General features: G+C 45.5%; 1 protein-coding gene across 1 annotated transcript in view; it reads left to right on the plus strand.

Moving 5' to 3' along the window:
- Positions 1-511: 511 nt before the first annotated feature.
- Positions 512-27,709, plus strand: part of LARP1 (La ribonucleoprotein 1, translational regulator) — a 90,212-nt gene continuing 63,014 nt past the window's right edge. The window contains exon 1 of the mRNA XM_054718072.1: positions 512-674. The gene's annotated coding sequence lies outside the window, so the exon portion shown is untranslated. The remainder of the gene's footprint in view (positions 675-27,709) is intronic.

Here is a 27,709-nt window from a genome sequence, read left to right on the forward strand (position 1 = left end):
TAAAAAAATTTTTTTATAAAAAGCACACAGTTTCTCCATCTCAAAGAGAAGATATACTAATAACTCTGGTCTAGAGTTCCTGTGAGATAGTGAAGCTCTGTGAACTGAACAGCATCAGGCACTGTGCAGAATGTTTTGCCTTTTATTTACCCCTAGATTGTCCCTGGAGGTGGGGGTGAGGAAGGAAGCTGAGGACCCGGCATGGAGGAGGGGAGAGCCAGCAGGTTGCCATGGTTTGTTTACTCACCTGAGTCTCTGGCCTCCCCCTAGCCTAGCTGCTCTCACCTGCTCAGGTAAAGAGGTAGGGGGAGCTTGGCTCAGCCAATGAACTGTGATCCTTCTCTTAAAGGCACCCAGCAGCTGGCAAGAAAACCAGCCATGCAACCTAGAGAGCTCCCTGGATGCCAGGAGGCAGCTGTGCAAGCTTCGGTAACCAAGCCCTCCATGGCCACACTGTGACCCCAGGGCCTGGTCACTCCGGGCATGAGAGGGTGCTTGTTCAGAGAGGCCTTCCCCTCACCCAGAGCTGCCCCTCCAGGAGGCCTTCAGGCCTAGCTGCCCTGGCAGACACCCAGGGAGGAAGACAACGTGGCCTTGGCAGCTGCCCGCCAGGAAGGAGCCCACAGGTGCCAGGGAGAAGACGTTTCCAGGTCCTGGCCCCCTCAGCAGCCCTGGTGAGTCCTGATGCTCTGGCTTCCTGAACCTCAGCATAGCAGGGTGTGGTGGGCAGATGGCTCCCCCGGAGGGGGAGGGGCAGACACTTTGGGTGCTGGTTCCAGCCCTGCTGTGTCACTCCAGCTCTCTGAGCCTCCTGTTCCCCACCTGGGAAATAAGCTCAAACTTCCACGTCAGCTTTCCCTTTTATTATTTGCCCCTGTCACACCCCCTTGTTTTGAAAGATTTTTGACTGCCAAGCTGTACCTGTTATGTAATTAGTCATTAATTGGTTTTCCTCCTTGTATGTTAATTGGGGCCTTATGATAGCCAATCAGTGGTTTCTGGTCATCAGGAACAAACCATGGTAATACTACAGAGCTGATGTAAGTTTAACCAAAAGCAAAGAAATGTGCTGTTTTAGTCTGTATGTGAGATCTTATCTAGAGTCAATATTTGGTTTTCATTTGGCCTTTTGAAATATGAGAAATAGAGCACTTGTGGGTAATTTCCAGATTATGGGGACTCTAGGTCGGGGAACCCTAGCTTGCATGGTTTATGGGGGCACTGGGCAGAAATACTTCCTTCACACCCCAAATCCAGCTTTGGTCTCTACAATGCTGCCTCACACATGAGATGTATTCTTGAAAGTGGAAGCCTTTGACCTGAAAACTTTCTATGTGGGGCTGGACTGCTCCCAGGACTCTCCACACAGGATTCCTCCCACCTCTGACTGAGGCTGGGACCTGGGTGGGGGATCTGCTGTCTCCCTCAGGCCACTGCTGGAGGGTGGCCAGAGGGGATGGGAACAGGTAGGTGTGAGTGCAGGGCCTGGAAGCCAGGAGTATATGGTGGATACAGCTTGTGCTGGGAATCAGGAGATGGGACTTGACCTCAGGCAAGTTGCCTAACTGCTTTTTTTTAATATATATTTTTTATTGATTTTTTACAGAGAGGAAGGGAGAAGAATAGAGAGTTAGAAACATCGATGAGAGAGAACATCGATCAGCTGCCTCCTGCACACCCCCTACTGGGGATGTGCCCACAACCAAGGTACATGCCCTTGACTGGAATTGAACCTGGGATCCTTGAGTCCACAGGCCAACGCTCTACCCACTGAGCCAAACTGGTTAGGGCTGCCCAACCTCTTTGACCCTCAGTTTTCCCAGCTGTGAAAGGGGAGTGGTGTAATTTTGGCAATGCTTTCCTACCAAAATTATTCTTAGGGCCAAATAAAATAGAGTATTTCATGGAAGCTTAGATTCTATAGATTTTAAGATGCATCCAGATTCAAACATGTTTTAAATTCACAAACATGCATTTTAGAATCCATGAAACAGAGTAATGGATGGTAAATTTGACCTCCATGATAAAGAATTATTCTGATTCTGATGGAATCATGGCTGCTTGTTAAATTCTTTTACTTTTTGAAATATAGACTCAGATAAACAGAAAGCAGGGGAAACAGCTCACTGAGTAGTGGTATTTTCTAATGATTCCTTGAACTGAAACCCAGGCCTGGAATGCGGCCCTAATGCATGAGGCAGTATAATAGATGCTTAAAGCATGCATTTTAGAGTCAGACTGACTGGTGACCTTGGGTGTAAGTCACTTTCCTATGTCTCAATCTCTTCCAAATTCTACAGTGGGATGGGGGGTGGGGGGAATGTCAAACGTTCTGGCTGACTGGTAGCCCTTGTTGTTAAGTTGGGATGCAGCATAGGACAGGAACTCAGAACCACCTGCATGTTCCGCTAGAGATTCCCAGATCTTGGAGACTGGAGTGGGCTGGATAAACCAATTCAGAGCAAGACACCTGGGTCAGTTTCCTCCCCATGTGTAAAATGGGGCCCCTCACACCCCTGCCACCATCTGGAGAGCAGGAGGCTCCAGGGCGACGTTGGATGAGAAAGTGCTTTGGAATCAGTGCTGTTCCCCAAGTACATGAAGCTGATGCTCCTTGCTTCCAAGGGTCAGTCGAGGTACCCAGCACCTTTCATTCAGTCATTTGACCTCCCCCCCCCCCGCCGCCCCGTTTTCTCCTCCCCAGCAGCTCCCTGCTGAGCACCTCAATTTCAAGGAACACTGGTTCCCAGGACTGTGACAGTGGGCCCCCTTCCCACCCAGTGGGGCTGTGGGAAAATGAAACAGAATAAGAATTGGAACAGAAGTTTCCCAGGAACAGAAGAGGCAGCCACTCTTGCCCAGGGCTTTGGGCAGGTGGTGCATGTGTGCATGTGCACAGGGGCTAACAAAATTAAAGTTGAAAAATTCGAATGCTGTAAAGACCCCCAGGAGGCCATGTTAGCCACCCCCCTTCTGTGGAGGAGACCTCTCTTCTTACCAACACTGGAAGGTTGCAGCTGTACCCTAGGGAAGCCTCTTAAACATCTTTCCTTGGTAACCAGCCCTGGCATCTCAAAAGCCTCCCAGGGGTGTGGCAGGGTGTGTGTGAGCATATTTGAGGGCGTTTCGTGTCTGAGTTCCATGGACATGGAGTACCCACAGCTTAGAGAAAAATAAGTTTGCGATGCATGGAGTATGGATTATTCCTCCAACCACCATGAAGCTTAGAGGCTGTTTGGTGGAGGAACTAGATTTATTGAGAACCTACCATGGGCTAATGATGGTGCTAAGTGTTGTAAATTCATGACTTCATTGAATCATCGCAGTAGTCCATTATATTATTCCCATTTTCCAGATGGGGGCACTGAGGCTTAGAGAGGCTACAAATCTTGAATAAGATCGCTCAGTTAACAAGTGGCTGAAATGGGATTCAGATCTTTATGTCTAAATCCAGAGCCTGGGCTCTTACCAATCCCACCAGAAGTTGCAAATCAAGCCAAATGCTAAAGTCTCCAGATACGTTTTCTTTGGCCTACATAGTGTTTTAACAGTTTAAAAATTTAGATGCTGACATTTAAAAATTTGACATTTGAAAATGGAATTTTTAATATAAAAATCTAGGTTCTGACTTCTCTTTAAAAACCAGAAGGAAGATGTGGGCCCATCTTCTCATATGCCAACAATCCACTTGAACTGATTGTAAGCTGTTGCCTTTAAATGGGACATGTAACCTCTAGTTTGCCACAGTCCCCACTATTCCCTACTATTTCCTACCCAACCCACTTTCTGTTTATACCAGCCTGGCCTTGAGGGCCTGTGGAGACCTGGACCCCGGTCTCCTAATACTGGCTTAAACTGGCTGTGACTTTAGGTAAATCATGGCACCTTTCCTGGCTTTAGCTGTAACCTGGAATCGTTAGCACTCTGAAATAGCTTCCCTAGAGACTTTCTGGGCTGCTTGGGGGAGAAGCCACAGTCTCCAGCACATCCTCATCTTGGCCACCTGGCTGTGTGTGAGCAGAGTCTGTGTGAATGACACCAGGAGTTGGCCAGCGTTATTCACTCTTTGTCACCATCATTCCACTGCACTGCATGTCTGATGTTCCTTGTGACACAAAACGCTTGGGACAGGTTGGGCCTGGTGTGAGGCCCATTCCCAACACTTGGATCAGAGTCTGACTTCCATGTGCCTCTATTCATCTCTTCCAGGATTCTGATTGAGGTTTCAGCATCTGAGGGTCCTATTCTGACCTCATTTTTGCTGTAGGTGCAAGAGAGAAAATCTACAGCCCGGCTGAGATTGTTCTCTCTTTCTCTGTTATACACATATACACACGCTCATGTATACATCCACATGCAAGCATATGGCTCAGAAATAGCCATGTTTTTTAGGTCTTTCCATCTACCTAGTGTTTTAATTGGGTTTCTGAGATCAGATCTTTAGAGCCCTGGAATTGTAGAGATGGAAATGCAATGATGCCTTAGATGTAGATCATTTAGTTCAATAATACCAAATACATTTCACTTTATTTGCTAATTCCAATCAATTGTTAGAGTGTTTAAAAGGCTTCTGAAGCTACAAAGGGCATGGAATGATCATATGCTGAGCTCTATCATCAATGTCTATGGAGGGCATGGCAAGGAATTGTAACAGTACTCATGCCAAAAATTATGCAGAAATGAAAAGTGGTCTGGGAATGGGAGATGACTTGTCCAAAGTCACTCAGCAAGGCAAGGCAGAGTAAGATCCAGAAGCAGGGTCTCTCTTGACCTTGAAGCCTTTGGTACTTCACTATATTAGCTCAGAGAAGGAAACTGAGAATGGGAAGAAAAATGACAGAAGCAAGACCAGGACCCAGGAGTCCTGGCTCCCCTAAGAAGCCTGGCTGGGCTTGGGCTAAGGAATTCTGTTGTGTCCCAGTAGGCTGAGCCCTGCCAGCCTCGCCTGTGGCTTCTGCTCCACTTAGAGTCCCTTTGCTCCTGCCCCAGTTTCCTGTCTCATTTTCCTCGGGCTCAGTGCACATCGGAGCATGGGGCCCAGGGGATCCTAGGCCCTACATACCCTCTTTAGGCAGGCTTCAGCAAGCTCCCAGCCCCCTCTGTTCTGAAAGAGAAGTCCTAGAACAGGGGATCTTAACCTTATTGATGTCATGGACTCCTCTGGCAATCTGGTGAAGCCAGTGGACCCCTTCTGAGTGTATTTTTAAATCATAAAATAAAATATATAGTACTACAAAGGAAGCCAATCATGTCAAAATACAGTTACAAAGATTTAAAAAAAAATTTTTTAAATCCTCACCCAAGGAGTGAGTATATTTTTTCCATTGACTTTTAGAGAGAGTGAGAGGGAGGGTGGAGGGGGAGAGAAAGAGAAACATTGATGTGAGAGAGACACTGCAATTGGTTGCCTCCCACTCTCTACCTGACTGGGCCAGGGATTGAATCTGCAACCAAGGTACATGCCCTTGACTGGAAATTGAACCCGTGACCCTTTGGTCCAAGGGCCTAGGCTCTAACCATTGAGAAAATCGTCCAGGGCTCAAGTTTTTAAAAAATGTTTATGATAGACTAATATACACCTCCTTTATTAATACATTTGAAAAGAGATCTGGCAGCAGGTAGAATAACTGTTGTAATTTTAAAGTAATGAGGAGCATAGATGAACTACAATGACTAATATGATATGAAAATATCAGTGATTTCTCCGGGTGACAGAGTCACAGGACCTCTCAATATTACTGTGGCCACTGCCTACATTCATTACGGAACATCGTATTTAACCTGAGTTACAGGCTAGTGAAAAAAGAGATAGGATTTTTTCCATCCAAGTCCCTGAATCCTATCTGCAGAGCAGGCTGAGAGTTCCTCACTCTAGGATGTTCAAGCAGGAGTCTGCTAGTCCAGAGGTTTGCAAACTGCGGGCCATGGAACCCTGGGGATTCTGGAAGTGTCAGGAAGGCTGCGACATGGTGTGGGCAAGTGAGACAGCCGTTGAAGCAGACACCTCTGAGTCTACCGCCTCTGCCTCAGCCTGAGCAGGTTCTTTTCTTTTTGAGTCCATCTTCATGATTTATATAAGATCCCTTCGTAAAAAAGGGCTCACCCATTTGTGTCAAAAACCTTCGCTTGGCCCCACACACCTCTTCATATAACACAGAGCAAAGCCGAGGTGGAGAGTAGTGAAGGTGTTAGAGAGCAGCGATCTTCAACCTTGTTCCTCTCGTGGCACACATAAACTAATTACTGAAATTCTGCAGCACACCAAAAAACATATTGGTTTTCTTGCTGATCTGACAAAAAGAAAAGGTATAATTTTGATTCATTCATACTGGACAGCTATTGTTGTGTTGGCTGTTGTCATTTTTTTATTTAGACAATCTAAGAGGTCAGTGCCCCTGACTAAATAGTCAGGTATTGCATGTGTTAAAAATTCTTGCCGCACGCCAGTTGAAATCGCTGTGCTAGAGGCACACTGCCCTTCGGTGGCTGGGGTGGGGCTGTGGAGGAGGGAAGGGAACTTCCCACTAGCTCTGCCTGCCAACCATTCGGGGAAGCAGTCTCCTAAGGCCCAGCGTGGGCCCACAAGTCATGGAGGCCTGAATTCAAGGTCCTAGTTCTGCCGCTACCTCGAGTTTCTCATCCGCTAAACAGAGATAATAATACACGGGTGTTGAGAGGACCAAATAAGAGGAAGCCATAAGAAGTATAAAGAACCGTTGATGGGATTTTAATGTATTTGTCTCCTTGCCTGAGACCCTTTCTAGTTCTCCTCGGAGTCTTCCTACCCATACCAACAAACCAGACAGGCCTGTTGTACCACAACAGGATGATCCCAGTCGCCCATCTCAGTGATACAGTCAGACTGTGGTTGAACAGCCCATTGGTCAGCCACCCAATCTGTCAGTTGACCTCCTAAGTCCCTCCTCTTTGTTGCCTCTACCGCCATGTCATCTGTCTGGCCTGCATTTCTCTACCAGCCCCTGACCTCTCGCTCACTGTGTGCTCCAGTCTGATTCCATAGAGCCCAAACTTTCTGACTAAATCCCGACCATGTCCTTCTTCTGCTTCACGGCCCATAGTGTCTCCTCACTGCTCACAAGGCCAAGTCCAGCCTCTAGAGCATGGCAACCCAGACTCCGGGCATCTGCCTCCAGCCTCCCTCCCTCCTCCTGCAGGGAGGCTGCCACGCTCCTATTGCTAGAGTCCCCCTTGTCTTCTGCCTGAGTGCAGACAGTAGCTCCAGCCCTGGGAGCTGTGGAAAGAAGATGATTTGGGAAACTAGGCCTGCTCCTCTCTCAGAGTCTGATGGAGTGGCCTGGGGAAGCTGGACATGCAGAGGAAGGGGGCAGGGCACATGACATAGGGTTATTTTCAGAGATCAGCCAGTGGAGATAGCTAGGAGGACCTGCACTGTAGGGGCTGGGGGGTGGGATGGGAGGAGTCTACCATTTGCTACATTTTATGAACCAGAGGCAGGAATCGGGTCACCAGGAACAGGTTATGGCCAAGCAATGGGGAATTCATAGAATCCCGATTCTATGAATGTCAGAGCCGGAAGGGACCATGGGTATCTTTCCTTTAGTCTAACTCCTCTCTGCTTCAGACAGAAAAGTAAATCCCAGAAAAGGGGAATGACTTGCCCAAGATCACATGAGTTTGAGGCACAGCCTGGACTGCAGTGAACATCAGATTTTCTTTCCAATTTTCGTGTTCTGGGCTCTGCCCTCTAGATTCCCACTAGGAGACTAAATAACTGGTCTGAGACTGATTTACCAACAATGGGCTAATGTGTCACTCTGGCTAGTGCAATGCTGGCTCTTACCAGGGGTTGTCAACACCTTAACCCAAAGGTCCCCAGCTAGAGGACAGTGACAAGTTACAAGTGTGTCGAGATCTAGAGCCCTCAGATGTCAAGTGGCCAGGTGGAGCCTGGGGTAGCCAGAGCCCCCAATTCTGAGGGGACAGTGACCTTCAGGCTTCAAATAATCTCATTAGTTTAAACCAAAGGGTATCAAATCATGTACTGTAATGGGAAAATTTGGGAAGCACTGTCTTAATCCCAAAGCATGAATAATTTTAGGGGTGATGTGAACTAAGGTGGAGTGAGGGAGCGTCAGAAGACACAGGTTCTAGTTCTAGCTGTTCTATTTCCTCCTGACTTGTATATTCCAGAGGATAAATAACATGAGGAAAAGTAAGAGTTACTATTTATTGTGCCTCATTTCATCTTTCCAACAGTTCTATAATTAGGCACTGTTATCAACTCCATTACACAGATGAGGAAACTGAGTCAGGGAAATTAAGGGACTTGGCCAAAACCCACTACTAGGAAGTGGTGGAGCTAGGATTTGAAACCAAGTCCATCTTTCTCTGGATTTTGTGCTCTTAACTACTCTGCTATATGGACTTGTGTGGGAACTAGTGGGAGATAAAGATTTGGGGTTTTTCAGCCCTGCTCCCTTGACATCAGAGCTAGGGATTCTCCATCCGCTCCAGATTACCAGGTTTCAGGAAGGCCTCAGCAGGAGGGAAACAGGCCGTGGGGTCCTGAAGACTCTTGAGAAGTAAGGACTACCCCGACCCGTGCCTTCATGGCTGAGAGATTATCAACAGGGTGGGTATTGGGTGGGTATTCTGCATAGATTATCAACAGGATTTTAGGGTGGGTATTCTGCATAGAGAGAACCATAATCCTTCAGGAGTAGAGCGCCCCGCCCCCTGCCCTCAGGGTAGAAAAAGATGGTGAGATATCACTGGTTGCTGCACTGAAATATGGTAACTGAAGTTAAGAACTCAATAGATGGATATAGTACCATATATTAGTACAGCTAAAGATAAAATTAGTGAACTGAAAGACAGGTCAGTAGGAAGTACCCAGACTACAGCACACATGATACAGAAAAGAATCATGGAGAACATGTGAAAATCTAAATATTTATCATTGAAGTCCAAGGTGGGGTGTAGTAATGGAGAAGAAGAGGAAAAGATGAGAGAGAAGAAGGAGGAGAAGAAGAAGAGGAGGAGGAAGAGGGAGGAGGAAGAAGGAGGGGCATAGGGATAGGAAGGGGAAGGGGGAAGAAGAAAGGAGGGAAGAGAATTGAAGAGAAATGAAGCAATATTTGATGGTGGTCAACAATTTTCCAAAGTTGGTGAAAGACATTAAGCCACAGATTTAAGAATCACTTTAAAACCCAAGCAGAAGAAATCAAGAGAAACCTACTATGGTGTAACTGCTGAAATCCAAAGATAAGAGGAAAATCTTAAAGGAGCAATAATGACACTGACAGGTGCTCAGCAGAAATAATGAAATCCAGAAGGCAATAGAAAGATATCTTCAGAGTGATGAATGAAAATAAATAGTATGTGAGCCTAGATTAATAGTTCTCAAGTTTTAATGCATATGGATCAGCTGGGCTGGGGTAGGAAGAGGAGAAATATTCAAGTTTTAGATCCCCAGATCCCACGCCAGATATTTGGATTTAGCAAGCTCTGGGAGTAGAGTTAAAGAACCTACTCTCAAGTAGTATCCTGCTGTTCTGATGCTGTGGGTCTGTGGTAGATCATTTGCAACGATGGCTGTAACAGTTCCTCCCATTCCTGTACCCATGCCCATTTGCAATGTGACTCTGCCATCCCTCCAGTCACAAGATAGAGTCTATTTTTCCTCCTTTTGAATCTGGGCTTGCCCTGTGGCTTACTTTGGTTAATAGGTATCAGTTAAAGTGATATTATGGGACATCTAAGCCTTGGCCTCAAGAAGCCTTGCATTTTCAGTATTCACCCTTTTGGAACTCAGCTGCCATGCAAAAAAGAACCCCACAAAAACCTGAGCCTGTCTTGCTGGAAATATATGGAGAGAAAGGCACAGACAGCACCAACCTTGAGTGAGGCATGGATCTGCTATTTCTTTCTTTAGAGTCCTCTTTATTCCAAGTGAGCCAGCCCTCTGAAACCAGGAAGCAAAAACCCTTTCTTGCTTTAATGTCTCTCCAGCTCCCTCTATGGAGCTAGGAATTCTCCATCCGCTCCAGATTACCAGGTTTCAGGAAGGCCTCAGCTACAAAATGGAGCATCCTGCCAGCTGGCAAAAAAAAAAAACAACAGATTTGTAAAGGGCCCAGATCCATTTTCCTAGAGCAGGCAAAAATGGGTAAATAGCACAGGCCATCCTAGACCATCCAGTGCATCAGTCTCCGTGACTCCAACCACATGAGTGACCTTAGATGAGACTAGCAGTGCTATCTAGCTGAGCCCAGCCCAAATTGCCAAGTCAGAGTTATGAGCAAATAGATGTCATTGTTTTTAAGCCCTAAGTTTTGGGATACTTTGTTTATACAAGATACTGTAACACCAATGTTGCAGGCTGGATTGTTTTCCACTTCCCACTTCTGAGACTTTTTCTGTGCTGTTCCTTCTGCCAAAGTGACATTCCTGCCCCCCTGTGCCTGATGGATGTATTTGCCTACAACAACTTAACAGTTTCATTGACCTATATATAGCACATATGTAAAAAGTGCACAAGTCATAAATGTATAGCGTGATACATTTCTCCAAGTACTTATACAGCTGACCCCTGAACAACGCAGGGGTTGGGGCACTGACCCCTGCACAGTTAATAACCACGTATAACTTTTGACTCCCCAAAGACTTAACTATAGTCAGCCCTTTGCATCTGTGGATTCAACCCACCATGAATCAAAATGGTATTTTAGATCCACAGTTGGAAAAATACAGTTGGGAATGTGAAAATACTGTTTTCCCTTCGCAGTTGATTGAATCTGCAGATTGCAGAAAATCTACAAATCCAAAGGGCTAGCTGTATTTAGTGAGAAAATTCATGTGTAAGTGGACCTGTGCAGTTCAAACTTGTGTTGTTTAAAGGTCAACTGCATGGTGTGACCTACAGTCAGATAACTCCTTCCACATTCCCTCATAGTCCTTAGCCATGTCCCCAAGGGTATGCACTCTTCTGACATCTTATACTAGGGTTAGTTTTGCATTTTGACATCCGTGGATGTAAAAGTTCTCTTTTGCCCTAGCTGGTTTGGCTCAGTGGATAGAGCGTCAAGCCTGCGGACTGAAGGGTCCCGGGTTCGATTCCAGTCAAGGACACATGCCCAGGTTGCAGGCTCAATCCCTAGTGAAGGCATGCAGGAGGCAGCCGATCAGTGATTCTCTCTCATCATTGATGTTTCTATCTATCTCTCCCTCTTCCTTCTTCTCTGAAATATATATATATATAAGTTCTCTTTTGTGGCTTGTTTTTGTTTTTACTCAACACCCTATTTGTGAGATTCATCCACATTGCTACGTGTAGCTCTAGTTTATTTTCATCACAGTATAGTTTGCAGTTTTGTGTATGTAACTCAATGTATTTATCCATTCTATTGACCAATACTGTAGTCAGGTTGTTTCCAGTTTGGGGCTATTACAAAAAGTGCTGCTTGCACATGCCTTTTTGGGAACATACGTACGTATGCATCTCTGTCCGTCACTCTAGGTAAGTTGAATTGCTGGGTTAAGGAGCACTCTCATAGTATATGAAAACTTTTAAAAAATCAAAATATAAAATGACATAGATTAACAACCACCGTGTAAGAGGAGAAAAAAACTAAATACCTATGCATGGAGTAAAAGGATATTAGAAAAGAAAAATAAAACAAAATGTTCACATTGTTTATGGATCAAGGAAATAGGAGTGATTTTTCCTCTTGACCTTCTTCTGTCTTGCCCAATAATTATGTAATGACCATGTATTACTTTTATAAACAAAAGAAACATTTAATCCTATTGATCTTCAAAGTTCTTGCTCAAATGCCACTTCCAGTGGCCTTACGGTAGCCAGATCACCGTAGCCAGCCAATGTCTTGCTTCATTTTTATACTCTCTAGAGCAGTGGTTCTCAACCTTCCTAATGCCGCGACCCTTTAATACAGTTCCTCATGTTGTGGTGACCCCTAACCATAAAATTATTTTCGTTGCTACTTCATAACTGTAATTTTGCTACTGTTATGAATCGTAATATAAATATCTGTGTTTTCCGATGGTCTTAGGCTCTACAGCAGCGGTTCTCAACCTGTGGGTCGCGACGGTTCTCAACCTGTGGGTTGCCGACCCACAGGTTGAGAACCGCTAGCAGGGTCGCCTAAGACCATCGGAAAACACAGATATTTGCATTACAATTCATAACAGTAGCAAAATTACAGTTATGAAGTAGCAACGAAAATAATTTTATGGTTGGGGGTCACCACAACATGAGGAACTGTATTAAAGGGTCGCGGCATTAGGAAGGTTGAGAACCACTGCTCTAGAGCAAAACCACGTTGCAGCAGGCGCACAGTACCTTACCTGGGCAAGGTGCTTGCCAAACGTCTGATCCTTTGCCCATAGTCACAGAATTTTAAGCAGCAGACATTTCTCAAAAGAGCACTCCCATGTACTAGTAAGAGAGGCAGAAATATGAACCTAGATTACCAGCTCCATTTTCAACTTGAAAACAACTGACGCTGAAAGAGGTTAAGCAGTAGGTACATTGTCACACAGCAAATCGCTCATTCAAGAAAGAGGAGTCTGGTGCAAAACATATCATCTACCAAGTGTATTTTGAACAGAGCCAAGAGTCGAGGTGGAGATTAAGATAAAAGCAGAAGTTTGGAAACCTCAGCTTTGCCTTGCTGACTGTGTAACTTTGAGCAAGTTAATTTACCTCTCTGAACTTCAGTCCCCTCTCGGTCACATTGGAAAGATGGGAGTAGACTAATTTTCAGGATGCAAATAGGGTTTGACTCTGATTGGGTGGTGGGGGCTGCCTAGAGTGCTACGTTGAGAATGATCTTGAGGACAAGTCTGGCCTTAATGGGAAGGAGTCCTATAATTGATTAATAATGTCTGTATGAGCAGGGGATTTTAAAATGGTATTAGGTTTATTAGAATATTTATTTGTTTTCCCTGGACAAATTGCTCTTCAAGACCTTTTCCAGCCTTCTGTTCAGAATTCTCAAGTTTAGATCTATTCATGTGTCTGGTGGGCATACCATCCCACAGACAATTATCTGAATTCTAAAGGGGAAGGAATTGTAATTATCTTCTAAAACTACAGACTTTGTCTCCAGCAATGTATGTGATCTGTATTTAAATAATCTGTAAGACACTCAGAGATCCTTGGTGATGAAAATTTCTGAATATAAAACATTAATTACATAGTTGTAAATTATTTTGAGATAAATCATATTATTACAATTACCATATTTGATAGCCCTTCCTGGCTGCCCATTGCCCTCCCCTCAGGTTGGAGTTGGTCCGGGGAGGTGTGTCCTGCGGTTGTAGTGTGCAGTGCAGTTAGTACACAGATGAAGAAGATGAATGTCCCAAGTACAGTCCCACAATCCCAGACCTCTCCTACTCCCCAGGCTTATGTCAATCATGAGCTGTCTGGACCCACCTGGAATGTTACATGGCTTGGGATTTCTAAAGGAAGGTTGTCCTATCTTTAAAACAAATATTCTAAAACCATCAGAGAGCAGTAGGGGTGCTGTTGGAACAATTTAAGTAACACATACGTTACATGTTTATAGTTAATGAAGGGAGCCATGAACAGGATGGCAGGTAAGTGCATCACATTGATCGAGCAGAATAGCCAGGCTGTCAGACTGCTGTGGGTGTGAACATAGCTCTGACGTCTATAAATGAGTTTGTACCATTTATCCTCTGCAGAATGGGTTTAATAATGGTACCTACTTCAGAGGGTTATTGTATGAGATAATTCATGAAAAACACAAGTGCCTGGCATAGATTAAGCTTGCCCTAATATTACTGTTATTATGTTAAAGTCAATTATTATCAGTGATTTCTAATTATATAGAAAATAAGACCTGAAAATATGAATTCAACTTATGTAAATTTTGTGGATATCAAGACAGGCTTGCATGGGCTAAAGGTTTTGTTGTTGTTTTAATAAGTAACAAAATGCTCCCTTACAAAAACGTTAGAAAATGATCCAATAAAAAAGTGGGCAACAGACCTAAATAGAATGTTTTCGAAAGAAGACAGAAGAAAGGCCAAGAGACATATGAAAACATGCTCAAAGCCACCAATTATCCGAGAGATGCAAATCAAAACGACAATGCAGTACCATCTCACACCTGTCAGAATGGCAATCATCAACAAATCAACAAACAACAAGTGCTGGCGAGGATACGGAGAAAAAGGAACCCTCGTGCACTGCTGGTGGGAATGCAGACTGGTGCAGCCACTGTGGAGAACAGTATGGAGTTTCCTCAAAAAACTAAAAATGGAACTCCCATTTGACCCAGTAATCCCACTTCTAGGAATATATCCCAAGAAACTAGAAACACCAATCAGAAAGGATATATGCACCCCTATGTTCATAGCAGCACAATTCACCACAGCTAAGATTTGGAAACAGCCCAAATGCCCATCAGCAGATGAGTGGATTAGAAAACTATGGTACATCTACACAATGGAATACTATGCTGCTATAAAAAAGAAGGAAATCTTACCATTTGCAGCAGCATGGATGGACCTGGAGAGCAGATCTCACTCATTTATGGAAAATAAAGAACATTATAACCTGATGAATAAAAAGATAGATACAGAGGCAGTAAAGCACCGAACAGACTGTCAAATTACAGTGGGAAAGCAGGGGAGTGTTGGGAGGGGGGGAAAGAGATGAACCAAAGGACTTGTGATGCATTCATTAAGCACAACAAATGGACACAAGACACTGGGGGGTTGGGATGAGGGCATGCGACAGGGGGTAGAGGAGGCTGGGGGAAGGTCAATGGGGAAAAAAAAGGAGATATATGTACTACCACATGTAATACTTTAAACAATAAAAAAATATTTTAAAAAATGTTAGAAAATACAGATTGGCAAAAAGAACAAAATCAGTACTCAGAGATAGCCACTGTTAATCTTTGGGGACATATCCTAATGTAATAATGTACATATGTCAGAACAGAAAGGGACATTTGACAAAAATAGAATCATACTAAATAGGCTGTTTTGTAATCAGTGGTTTTTCAATGAGTAAAAGGAGGTCTACAGGCAAATGTATTAGGCTTTTGTTTTTGTTTTTAACTTTAATTAAAGATACTCAACATAGCCCTAACTGGTTTGGCTCAGTGGATAGAGCGTCGGCCTGCAGACTGAAGGGTCCCAGGTTCGATTCCAGTCAAGGGCATGTACCTTGGTTGTGGGCACATCCCCAGTGGGGGGTGTGCAGGAGGCAGCTGATCGATGTTTCTAACTCTCTACCCCTCTCCCTTCCTCTCTGTAAAAAATCAATAAAATACATTTTTTTAAAAGATACCCAACATAAAATTTACCTTTTTTAAGTATACAATTAATGTGTTAAGTATATTCATATTGTTATAAAACAGATCTCCAGAGCATTTTCATCTTGCAAACCTGAAACTCTACACCCATTAAACAGCTTCCCCTTTTCCCCATCCCCCAACCTCTGGCAACCTTTATTCTACTTTCTGTCTCTATGAATTTGACTATTTTGTATACCTTAATGTAACTGGAATTACACAGTATCTGTTGTTTGGTGACGGATTTATTTCACTCAGCATAATGTCCTCAAGGTTCATCCATGTTGTAGCACGTGGCAGGATTTTCTTTCTTTCTAGGCTGAATAATATTTTATTGTGGGTATATACCACAATTGTTCAGCCATTCACCCATTGACGGACTTTTGGGTTGTTTCCACCTCTTGGCTATTGTGAGTAACCCTATGAACATGACTGTGCAAGTATCTCTTCAAGACCCGGCTTTCATTTCCTTTGGATATATACCCAGAAGTGGGATTGCTAGATCAGATCGTAGTTCCTTTTTTTTTTTTTTTTTTAATTTTTTGAGAAAGATACATACTGTTTTCCATAATGGTCGCACCTTTCACATTCCCACCAACAGTATACAAGAGTTCCAATGTCTCCACATCCTCGCCAATGCTTTTCTTTTCCTCTTTTTTTTTTTTTATAGTAGCCCTCTTAATGGTTGTGAGGTGAACAAATGTATTGTTTACAAAACAGCCTATTTAGTATGATTCTATTTTTGTCAAATGTCCTTTTCTGTTCTGACATATGTACATTATTACATTAGGATATGCCTCCAATCCTAGAGAGAATGTTTAAAATTCTCAAAAGAACAAACCCCTTAGATACCAGGAAGATGGAGTCTTCTTTTTTATTATAAACAAGAGGCCCAGTGCACAGCCTGCACACTTTCCAATCTGGGACCCCTCGAGGGATGTCCGACTGCCCATTTAGGCCCGATCCCAGGCAGTCGGACATCCCTCTCACAATCCAGGACTGCTGGCTCCCAACAGTTCGCCTGCCTGCCTTCCTGATTGTCCCTAACCGCTGCTGCATGCCAGCCTGATCACCCCCTAACCACTCCCCTGCCAGCCTGATTGATGCCTAATTTCTCCCCTGCCAGCCTGTTTGCCCCTAACTGCCCTCCCCTGCAGGCCTGGTCCCCCCAACTGCTCTCCCTGTAGGCCTGGGTCCCCCGCAACTGCCCTTCCCTGCAGGCCTGGTCACCCTCAACTTCCCTCCTCTGCTGGCTTGGTCAACCCTAACTGCCTTCCCCTGCAGGCTTGATCGCCCCCAACTGCCCTCCCTTGCAGGTCTGGTCCCTCCCAACTGCCTCCCCTGCTGGCCATCTTGTGTCCACATTGGGGCAGAATCTTTGACCACATGGGGCCAGCCATCTTGTGTGTTGGAGTGATGGTCAATCTGCATATTACTCTTTTATTAGATTGGATAGAGGCCTGGTGCATGGGTGGGGGCCGGCTGGTTTGCTCTGAAGGATGTCCCAGATCAGGGTGGGGGTTCCCTTGGGGCGTGGGGCAGCCTGGGTGAGGGGCCTGTGGTGGTTTGCAGGCCGGCCACACCCCCCAGTGACCCAAGTGGAGGTCTTGGTATCTGGGGTTTATTTATCTTCTACAATTGAAACTTTGAAGCCTGGAGCAGAGCCAAGCCTTCCGCTTGCTCCATGGTGGCAGCCATTTCTGTTGGAATTTATGTATCTTCTATAATTGAAACTTTGTAGCCTTAAGTAGAGGCCTGGGCTGACCAGGGTGTATGGAAAGCTTGGCTTCCTCCATCGCCGGGGGCAACCCTAGCCTAAACCGAACATCAGCTCTTTCCAGCTCCGTGGCTGCCGCCATTTCTGTTTGGATTTATGTATCTTCTATCATTGAAACTTTGTAGCCTTGAGTGGAGGCCTAGGCCGACAAGGGCAGGCGGAAAGCTTGGCTTCCTCCATTGCCGGGGAAACCCAAGCCTCCCTCCTGCTCTCTGTGGCCGGTAGCCATCTTGGTTGGGTTTATTTGCATATTCACTCCTGATTAACTAGTGGGCATGGCATGTGGGTGTAGCAGAGTGATGGTTAATTTGCATATTACTCTTTTATTAGATAGAATGAGTAACGCATTGTTTTGAATCTTACCAAATTTAATCTCATTAAGCATAGTCTGCTTTGTGGATAAGCTTCCCCTACTACGGTCACTCCAAATTTCAAGGTGTCTGCTTATCAAAAGACAGTTAGTTTTGTGATGCTACAGGAGCTCAATCTTCTCAAAAGCCAACCTACCTCCAAACATCTCTTTTTGATCTGCTCTTTTCCAGGTTTCCCACCCTGCCCTCTCCTCTTGAATGAGGTTGTTCTCGGTTGTTCCAGCTTTCCAGCTCTGCTCCAACACCCATCCTCTCAGCCCTCCCCATCAGGGACCCTGAAATTTCGCTGATCCCACTCGCACTCTGGTTCCTAGGGACCCTCAGATCCTTGTCTCCTGCTCCAGGCCCTCAGGCAACCTATTTGAGCAATCTGCTCAGGGAGCTCAGTGAGTGCGTGTGTGCATGTGTGTGGGTGTGCATGTGTGTGTGTGGGTGTATGCCAGTCTGTCTGTCTGAGGTGGGATACTATAACCACCATTCCCTTAGCAGTCTTGGTTACCACATGTGCATCTCACCCTACTGAATACCACTCTGTTATAGAAATTAATTCCTTTTTTTAAAAAAATAAATTCTTATTGATTATAGAGAGGAGGGGAGAGGGAGAGATATAGAAACATCAATGATGAGAGGGGCCCTAGCCAGTTTGGCTCAGTGGATAGAGCACTGGCCTATGGACTGAAGGGTCTCAGGTTCGATTCCACTCAAGGGCACATGCCCAGGTTGCGAGCTCGATCCCCAGTAGAGGGTGTGCAGGAGGCAGCCAATGAATGGTTCTCTCTCATCATTGATGTTTCTATTTCTCTCTCCCTCTCCCTTTCTCTCTGAAATCAATTTTAAAATATTTTTAAAAAATGATGAGAGGAAATCATTGATTAACTGCCTCCTGCACGCCCCCTCATGGTTCATAGGTTGGCACTTAACCACTAGGCTACACTGGCTGGGCAAATTCTTTTTTCTCACCAACTGACCTCTATATGCCAACCAGCATCTAATCTGGACCCTGTGAAGAAACAGCAGGCTATTCTCATGCCCACAGAAACACTGAGAGACTATACTGGCTCCAATGTGCTGCCTTCCTCGGCACAATCCTTAAACCCTTTGATTAGACATTATTCTTGCCCTAAATGCTGACCTTAGACACTGACCCTCTCATGAAATAGGACTCTGCCATACCATTTTATCACTTTTTTATTTTATTTATTTTTTAAAATATATTTTATTGATTTTTTACAGAGAGGAAGGGAGAGGGATAGAGAGCTAGAAACATCGATGCAGGAGAAACATCGATCAGCTGCCTCCTGCACACCTCCCACTGGGGATGTGCCTGCAACCAAGGTACATGCCCTTGGCCGGAATTGAACCTGGGACGTTTCAGTCCACAGGCCGACGCTCTATCCACTGAGCCAAACCGGTTTCAGCTTTTTTATCACTTTTTAAAAAGCAGCTAAATTTATAGCTTTTCATTGTCCAGCTCAATGAGTTTTGACAGATGTAAACCCCTCTGAATTATAAGATTTTGATACAAAATCAGCTAATTTAGATAAATTGCAAGATCCATATAACTGTTGAAAAGAGAATGGAGTTTAAAGTCAAGACACCTGGTTATGTAGCCAAGCCTCTGCCATTAACTAGCTGTGTGACTTTGGGCAAGTACCTTCCCCTCTCTGGACCTTGGTTTCTGATCTGTACAATGAGAAAGCTGACTCTAGGAGCCTCCTCCAGCCTTAGGTCCACATGACACGACGGGCACTGAACAAAGGTCACACAAGACTTCCTGAAACTATGCAGCGCTCCTGTGTTCTGCTGACATTTGCAAAGTGAATGCACCTCACCCAGATCCTTCTAATCAAATTCCTGAAGGAGAGAAACTGAAGAAATAATCAATAATTGTAACAATAAACAAAGATGGCAGAAATCAGCCAAGCCAAGCCCTGCATCCTGTAGGAATGTACCAAATGCTTACAAATAAACCCTTCGCAAATGTTTGCTCCGGTACATTAATGAAAGAAGCTTCTGAAGGCATTAGCTTCAAATTCACAACAAGTACCAAAAACACACTGTGTGCCAAATAGGTTGAGTTTAGCTATTTTGCTGTTTGGAAGCTAATGTGCCTTGCTAAAAGAGGAAAGGATTTCTCCAATAAAATAAGATGAATCCCTCATATTTATGTCGCATTTTTTACTTTTCAAAGCCTTCTTGTTCCATTCCTCATTTGATCTATACATGGGTTCTATGGTAAAAAGCAAAACAGGGATATGCGTGCTCCTTTTTTCAGGCGAGGATCCTGAGGCCTGGAAAGATGTGAAGTGAATATTCTCACAGTCACTAGTGAGCTTACCCTTCTGAATTCTCAGGCCTGTGTCTTTGGGCTGGATCCCACCACTGTGTTTTTTTTACAAACCAACCAACCCAGAGAACAGAGTCCAAGAAGATCTGACTAAAATAATAAAAACAATAAGAACACTCACAGGCAGTAAGTAGTTAATGGTAACAGACATTTACTGCCTTCCCGCTAGGTATTTTCACTTGTAATTCTCCCAACAGCCCAACAAGCGTTCCCCTCTTTCACAGAAGACGAAACGGAGGCACAGAGAGGGTGCCTGTCTTGCTCAAGCAGACACAGCCAATAGGTTGCAGGGTGGTATTCCTCCCAGGCTGCCTGGCTCAGAGCCCAGGCCCTTTGCCCTATGTTGCACTGCCTCATGTTTCACGATGCTGCTGATTAAAGAACTTTCTAAACAAAGCTATCCATTGGCGAGCTGAGCCACCAGAGAAGCAGTGAGGCCCTCCGGAGCGCTCCAAGTGGCTCACTGCTGAGCAATGTTTAGAGGGTAGTTAGGCTGAAGGCAGAGAGCTGGCCCGCCATCCTGGAATTAGAGGATTTGATGAAATATCTCAGAAATCCCAGTGTTCCAGTTCAGGATAGTGACAAATCCTCCTGGCCCTTGGGTTTCCAGGTTGAACACCCTCTCACAGCTGGGAGAACAGAACGGATCATCCTGGAAATCTGATAGCATGGTCCCTAGCCCAGGGACTGGGGACAGAGAAGAGCAGAACACCAAATTACAGAGTGCCTGCTGCCTGATTAAATCAATGCACTGTGTGCTTATGGAGATACAACTCAGCAGGCTCACTCCTGGGTCGGAGGCCCAGATGTTAGTCACAGAACTACAGTCAGAGCTCCAGGGGTTCTCAGCAGCACCTCCTCCGACCACTTCATTTCACACATGGGAAATACAAAGGCCCAGAGAATGAGAGCACCTTGCCAGAGGATACATAGCATCCATTCAACAAAATATTAAGTACCTACTATGCCAAGCACTGTGCTTAGGACTGAGGATACTAAAGAGTGAACAAAATAGCCACAAGCTCAAGTCTCGTAGAGATTATACATTGTTGCAGAAATGGGCAAAAAGCAGGTAAACACATAAAATCAGAGATTCTGATCTGATATGAGGGACATGGAGTAGATGAGCCAAGTTGATAAAGGGAGGTCTCTCTGAGAAGGGGCCATTCAAGCCGAGGCTTGAAGGATGAGAAGTATATGGTATTTGTGTGTGTGCATGTGTTGGGGGCTATGTCCCCAAGCCCTCAGGCTGGGATGAGCTCCATGTGTTTAAGGAGATAGCACATGGCAAGGGTTGGGGAGAGGAAAAGAGAGGGGAGGTCAGAGGAGGATGAGTCTGGAGCACAGAGCGTTTTTGTGGGCCAAGGAAAGAGGTCTGAAGTTTATTCTTGTTGCAATCTGAAGCTATTGGAGGGGTTTTGCAGAATAGTGCCCTGGCATACAGGAGCAGGTCGCTGAACTTCTGTGGGGCGCAGTTCTTCAGCTGCCAACTGGGACAATCATGTTTGTCCTGTCTCCATGAAAACCCTTTGGGAAATGTAATGTGATACAAATAAAAGGTGGGCTGCTGTGAGGTAAGGCATACCATAGGTGCTTAATAGACAACACTTAACTGTATGAGGGGGATTTGCAATGATGTGGAAAAAGCACTCATCATATAGAGTTGTGTGTGGGGGGGGGGGCAGCAAAAAATAAAACTGCTGAATGTGCAATATGATCTCAATTGTGTAAAATATACATAGAAGGAGAGGCTAGAAGAAAATACATCAACATATTGCCAGTGATTGCCTCTGAATTGTGGGCTTTTTGTTTTGTTTTGTTTTCTTAATCCTCACCCAAGGATATTTTCCCATTGATTTTTAGAGAGAATGGAAGGGAGGGGGAAAGAAACATCAATGTGAGAGAGACACATCAATTGGTTGCCTCCCACATGTACTCTTGACAAGGGCTGGGGATCCATTCTGCAACCAAGGTATGTGCCCTTGACCAAAATCAAACCTGGGACCCTTCAGCCCTTAGGCTGATGCTCTATCCACTGAGCCAAACCAGCCAAGGCAGTTGTGGGCTTTTATGTGGGTTTTTTTTGGCCCAGCCAGTGTGGTTGAGCATCAACCTATGAACCAGGAGGTCACAGTTCGATTCCCAGTCAGGGCACATGCCCGGTTTGCAGGTTTGATCCGCAGTAGGGGGCATGTAGGAGGCAGCGATCAATTATTCTTTCTCATCATTGATGTTTCTCTCTCTCTCGCTCTCCCTCTATTTTTTTAAAAAAAGTTATTGGAAATTAAAAATATTAAAAATACTTTGCTGAAATTAATGTATTTTACTTTTATATTTTATCATTTAAAAGTACAGTGAAACCTCATTTCTTGAACGTCTCCCATCTCAATTCACTTCTCAACCTGACCAACCCTTTCACGCTGATACCTATATGCTAAGTCACACATCTCTCAGGTGTCAAACAAAGGAGAGAATGCGCAAATATTAGTCTGTTTACCACTGTTAAAATCTCAGGATTTTGTGCAGTGAATATTTTCATGTTTGTTTTTTTTTTGCTTTTGTTGCTTATAATTATTGTTAAATTTTCATTTTTTACTGTACATATCCTTTCCTTTTTGTCAAATTTTCATTTACATTTCATGTCCTTTTTGTTTTTAAAGTGTTTATTTATAGATTAAACAGTACACTAGACATTTACTGTATATAAGAAAGGGTAAAACAGAATCATCTGGGGGTCTGGAATGGATTAATTCAATTTATATTATTTCTAATGGGAAAAAATGTTTCAGTTTTCCAACAGCCTTCCAGAATGAATTAAGTTTGAGGAACGAGGTTCTACTATACATATATAATGTATATATTTATTATATATAATACTAGAGGCCTGGTGCATGAAATTTGTGCACAGGGGAGAGGGTGTCCCTCAGGCCAGCCTGCACCCTCTGCAATCTTGGATCCCTCTCACAATCCAGGACTGCTGGCTCCCAACCGCTAGCCTGCCTGCCTGCCTGATTGCCCCTAACCGCTTCTGCCTGCCAGCCTGATTCACCCCCTAACCACTCCCCTCCAGCCTGATAGACGCCTAACTGCTCCCCTGCCAGCCTGATTGCCCCTAACTGCCCTCCCCTGCCAGCTTGGTCACCCCTAACTGTCCTCCCATGCAGGCCTGGTCACCTCAACTGCCCTCCCCTGCTGGCCCACTCACCCCTAACTGCCCTCCCTTGCCAGCCTGGTCACCCCTAACTGCCCTCACCTGCAGTCCTGGTCGCCCCTAACTGTCCTCTCCTTCAGGCCTGGTCACCCCCAACTGCCCTCCCCTGCTGGCCTGGTCCCCCCCAACTGCCCTCCCCTGCAGGCCCAGTCCCTTCCAACTGCCCTCCCCTGCAGGACTGGTCGTCCCCAACTGCCCTCCTCTACTGGCCCGGTCACCTTTAACTGCCCTCCCCTGCAGGCCTGGTCATCCCAACTGCCCTCCCTGCTGGCCTGGTCTCCCCCAACTGCCCTTCCTTGCAGGCCTGGTCCCTCCCAACTGCCCTCCCCTGCTGGCCTGATCACCCACAACTGCCCTCCCCTGCTGGCCATCTTGTGGCAGCCATCTTGTGTCCACATGGGGGAGGCCATCTTTGGCCATATTGTGAGTTGGAGTGACGGTCAATTTGCATATTAGGCTTTTATTATATAGGATAATATACATTAGTCCTCCCTCATCCATTGTTTCACTTTCCATGGTTTCAGTTACCTGTGGTCAACCACAAACCGAATATATTACACTAGGGGCCCAGTGCACGAATTCGTGCACCTTGAAAGGAACTGTGGGCTATGAGGCTGCGGTGGGCACAGGGGCAGGTCTCAGCCCATCCTCCACACCCCCGCCCGGCCACTCCTGTCGTGCCTCGCCACCATCCCCCCGCCCTGCCCCGGTCCCATCTGCCTGCAGCCCCACTCCTGCCACCGCCACTCCCATGCGCAGAGTGATTGGGGCTGGCGCCAACAGCAGGTGCAAGCGATGGCTGCTGCCCTGATTGTCTCTCAGGAGCAGGGGGAGGTGGAGAAGCCCTCAGGGGTGATTAGGGCTGGCAGCCGCCGCTTGCACCTGCTGATGGCACCGAGTAATTGGGACCGGCGCCAGTCGCTGGCAGCAGGTGCGAGTGGAGCCAGCGCTGGCAGCAGGTGTGAGTACCAGGCAGGACCACAGTGCGCAGGAGCAAAGAATTTTCAGTGATCACCAGAGCCTCGCCCTGGTGACAGTGACCAGCGCCCCACCTTGGTCTGGCGCCCCTATTCACCTGCTTCACCATGCCACCACAGCCGTGCCCACCATGTTCCGCACTCTGCCGCCTGCTGCTGACACCCGCCATGTTCCATGCTCTCCCCCTGCTGGTCAGCACGCGTCATAGCAACCGGTTGTTCTGTTGTTCCGCTGTTTGGTCTATATGCATAGTAGGGTTTTATATAGAGAGATGGAAAATTCTAAAAATAGGTCATACGTTTTAAATTACGCACCATTCTAAGTGCAAGATGAAATCTTGAGCTGTCCCACTAGGGATGTGTCCCATCCTTTTGTCCAGCACATCCACACTACATATGCTACTCAGCTGTTAGTCACTTAGTAGTTGTCTCAGTTATCAGATTGGCTATCACAGAGAGTGAGAGCACACACCGTCACATAACTTTTATTATAGCATATTGTTATATTTTCCCATGTTATTATTAGTTATTGTTGTTAATCTCTTACTGTGCATAATTTATAAATTAAACTTTATTTTAGGAGTGGATGTATAGAAAAAAACAGTACATATGGGGTTCAGCACTATCTGCATTTTCAGGCATCCACTGGGGGGGTCTTGGAACACATCATCCTTGTATAAGGAGGAAGTACTGTGCGTATATATGGCAGGGAGAACAATTAGTGGGAAGCCTATGATGACACCACCTGAAAAATGCAGGAATGCCAGGGAGGGTAGCAAGGCTGGGGGAAAAGGCTGCCCTAGAGAAGGGGGCTGGGATGGTGCCTATCTCTAACTCCGAGTAGTGAATGTGTTAAAAGTTTATTCTCTATTAGACCACCTTCACTGCATACACATCCTGTTGCTTTACCAACTCCCCTGAGCTGCTTAGACTGTCTCTGAGTCTACCTCCTTATCTGTAAAATGGGGATAATCACACTTACAGAGAAGAGTTGCCCTGGGGGTTAACCAGGTATTATGGGAAAAGTCAGCATCTCCCCTCCCTCCTCACCTTACCCGTTAACTATTACTGTCTACATCTGCTTCCCAAGAGGAGATCTAGGCGGACCCATGAACTGAAGTAAGTTTCTTGGCATGTGCCAGAAAGCCCAAGAGTCCTTAGGGATTGGAAAAACACTCCCCAGCTGGCACTGTTTGTTTTGGCCAAGGCCCCTGCCTTTGCTGACCCCACCCACTCCTCCATGTCAGTGTAAAGAGGCCTCCTGCCCAGGAGCCCCTCATATCAGAAGCAGATAAGTGACACAGCCCAAGTTCTCCCAGAAACACAAGGTCCTTTGGAAAATCAAACTCAAAGAGGAATAAAACCGCACATCCACGTGTGTTAAATTTTCCTTCCTAATAAGCACAGATAACTCATGCCCGCCCCCCCCCCCACCAAAAAAAAAAACCAAAACAGAATAAAGTATCTTTCTTCACACTCATAAACCAGATGGACAGGTATAATGCTTTTCATTTTGTGGATGGGGAAATAGAAGCCCAGGAAGGAGGCTGCCCGGAGGCATTCAGCAAAGCCAGAGATGAGACCCAGGTTATAAACCAGGTCTCCCGGCTCTCTAATCTCTCATTTGGCTTCCTCTGTCTTTCCTTAGGACCTTGCCAGGACCAGGAGCACTGGCACGTAATTGATTACAAATAGGGATTTGGACCTACTTGGTCATTTTTATATTTCAAGTTTGGTTTTCTCACTCTGTATGTCTATGTGTTTTCAGCACATGACGTGTCAAAGTCATGGGTACAGCACAAGTTAGTCTGATCCTTGTCCCTTTCTGCTTATATAATATGCTGTCTTACCTCTTTTATGGGCCTGAGGTCACCTATTGCTTAATTAGTTGGTTCCCCTCCCCACTTCTCGCCCCCAATTAGAGTTTAGCTTTTGGAGAGACAGGATTCAAGTTTTTCATGATCTTCCCTGGGCCTGTGTATTTGATGGGTTCTTTATAAATGCCTGTGGATATGGCAACGGAGGGAAGGGAGACAGACCTTACAGTGATGTGGTGGGTAAGAAGGCCGGTGGAGTTAGACTGCCCTGAAATTGCCCTCTCTGATATTTGGCTGCTGCCTGTGACCCAAACACTCATCTTCCTTTCCTTTCTGAACTTTGTAGTTGTTTGTAACTGAAGATAACACCTGCAGGGCCTAGCACAAAGGAGGAACTCAAATATTTGTAGAAAGAATTAATACCTATATCACTAGGTTATTGTGAAGATTAAATGTGATAATGAATATCAAGTATTTCTCATAGAACCTGACATACAGTAACTACGCAATAAAAACTACTCTTACCTATTGGGTCATTATTAGTATTAGAACTAAACACATGCATATAAAATGCCGAGGTGGGTTAGGAATAAATAAAACCTGAATTCAAATCCCAATTCCATTATGCAGAAAAAGCTACTGGATTTAGGATCAGAATACTCAGGTGTGAGACCTGGTTCTGCCATGGACCAGTTGTGCAACCTGGAATAAGTAACTGACTTCTCTCAACTTTAGTGTCATCATCAGCAAAGCAAGGAGATTGAGTAATCATTAAGGTTCTTTTTTTGCTCTAGCCAGTTTGGTTTAGTGGATAGAGCATCAGCCTTCAGACCAAAGGGTCCCCGGTTCAATTCCCGTCAAGGGCACATATCTTGGTTGCAGGTTCCTCCCAAGCCCAGGTCCTGGTCAGGGCTCATGCAGGAGGCAACAGATTGATGTGTTTCTCTCACATCGATGTTTCTCTCTGCCTTTCCCTCTCTCTTCCACTCTCACTAAAAATCAATGGAAAAATATCCCCTGGCAAGGATTAACAATGAAAAGAGTCTCTCTCTCTCTCTTTTTTTAAAATATGTATTTTATTGATTTTTTACAGAGAGGAAGGGAGAGGGATAGAGAGTTAGAAACACTGATGAGAGAGAAACATCAATCAGCTGCCTCCTGCACACCCCCTACTGGGGATGTGCCTGCAACCAAGGTACATGCCCTTGACCATAGTTGAACCTGGGACCCTTCAGTCTGCAGGCCAACACTCTATCCACTGAGCCAAACTGGTTAGGGCAAGAGTCTCTTTTTTTCTAGCTCTAACAGCCTCCGTGTAAGATGTAATCTCATGCCGGTTTCACTTTCTCTGGCCCCAGTTTGCCCATGTGTAAAATGACACATGGTGCTTAGAAGCCCCTTTCTAGGGCAGGTGAGGCCCAGGATGTGTAGATCCCAATGCCCCTCCAGCCTCTACACAGCAGGTCCTGGCAATACTTGTTCAGCTGACTTACTGCTGAGGGGTGTGAACTGGTTACTTGTCCACACAGAGCCTTGGTCCCCTCATGTACTATAAGGGGGCACCTTTCCCTCTCTACCTCCAATTATAGGAATGCTAGAGGCCCAGTGCATGAATTTTCATGCACTCCGGGGGGCAGGGGGACTCAGCCTAGCCTGTGTCCTCTCGCAGTTTGGGAGCCCTTGGGGGATGTCTGACTGTGGCTTAGGTCCATTCTCTGCAGGGAGCAGGCCTAAGCCACAGTTGGACATCCTTAGCGCTGCTGTGGAGGCAGGATAGGATCCCACCACCACTTGCTGCACACCAGCCTTCAGCTTGGCTTGTGGCTGAGTGGTGCTCCCCCTATGGGAGCACACTGACCACCAGGGGGCAGCTC

Source organism: Eptesicus fuscus, chromosome 6 (assembly GCF_027574615.1).
Source record: "Eptesicus fuscus isolate TK198812 chromosome 6, DD_ASM_mEF_20220401, whole genome shotgun sequence".
Lineage (NCBI taxonomy): Eukaryota > Metazoa > Chordata > Mammalia > Chiroptera > Vespertilionidae > Eptesicus > Eptesicus fuscus.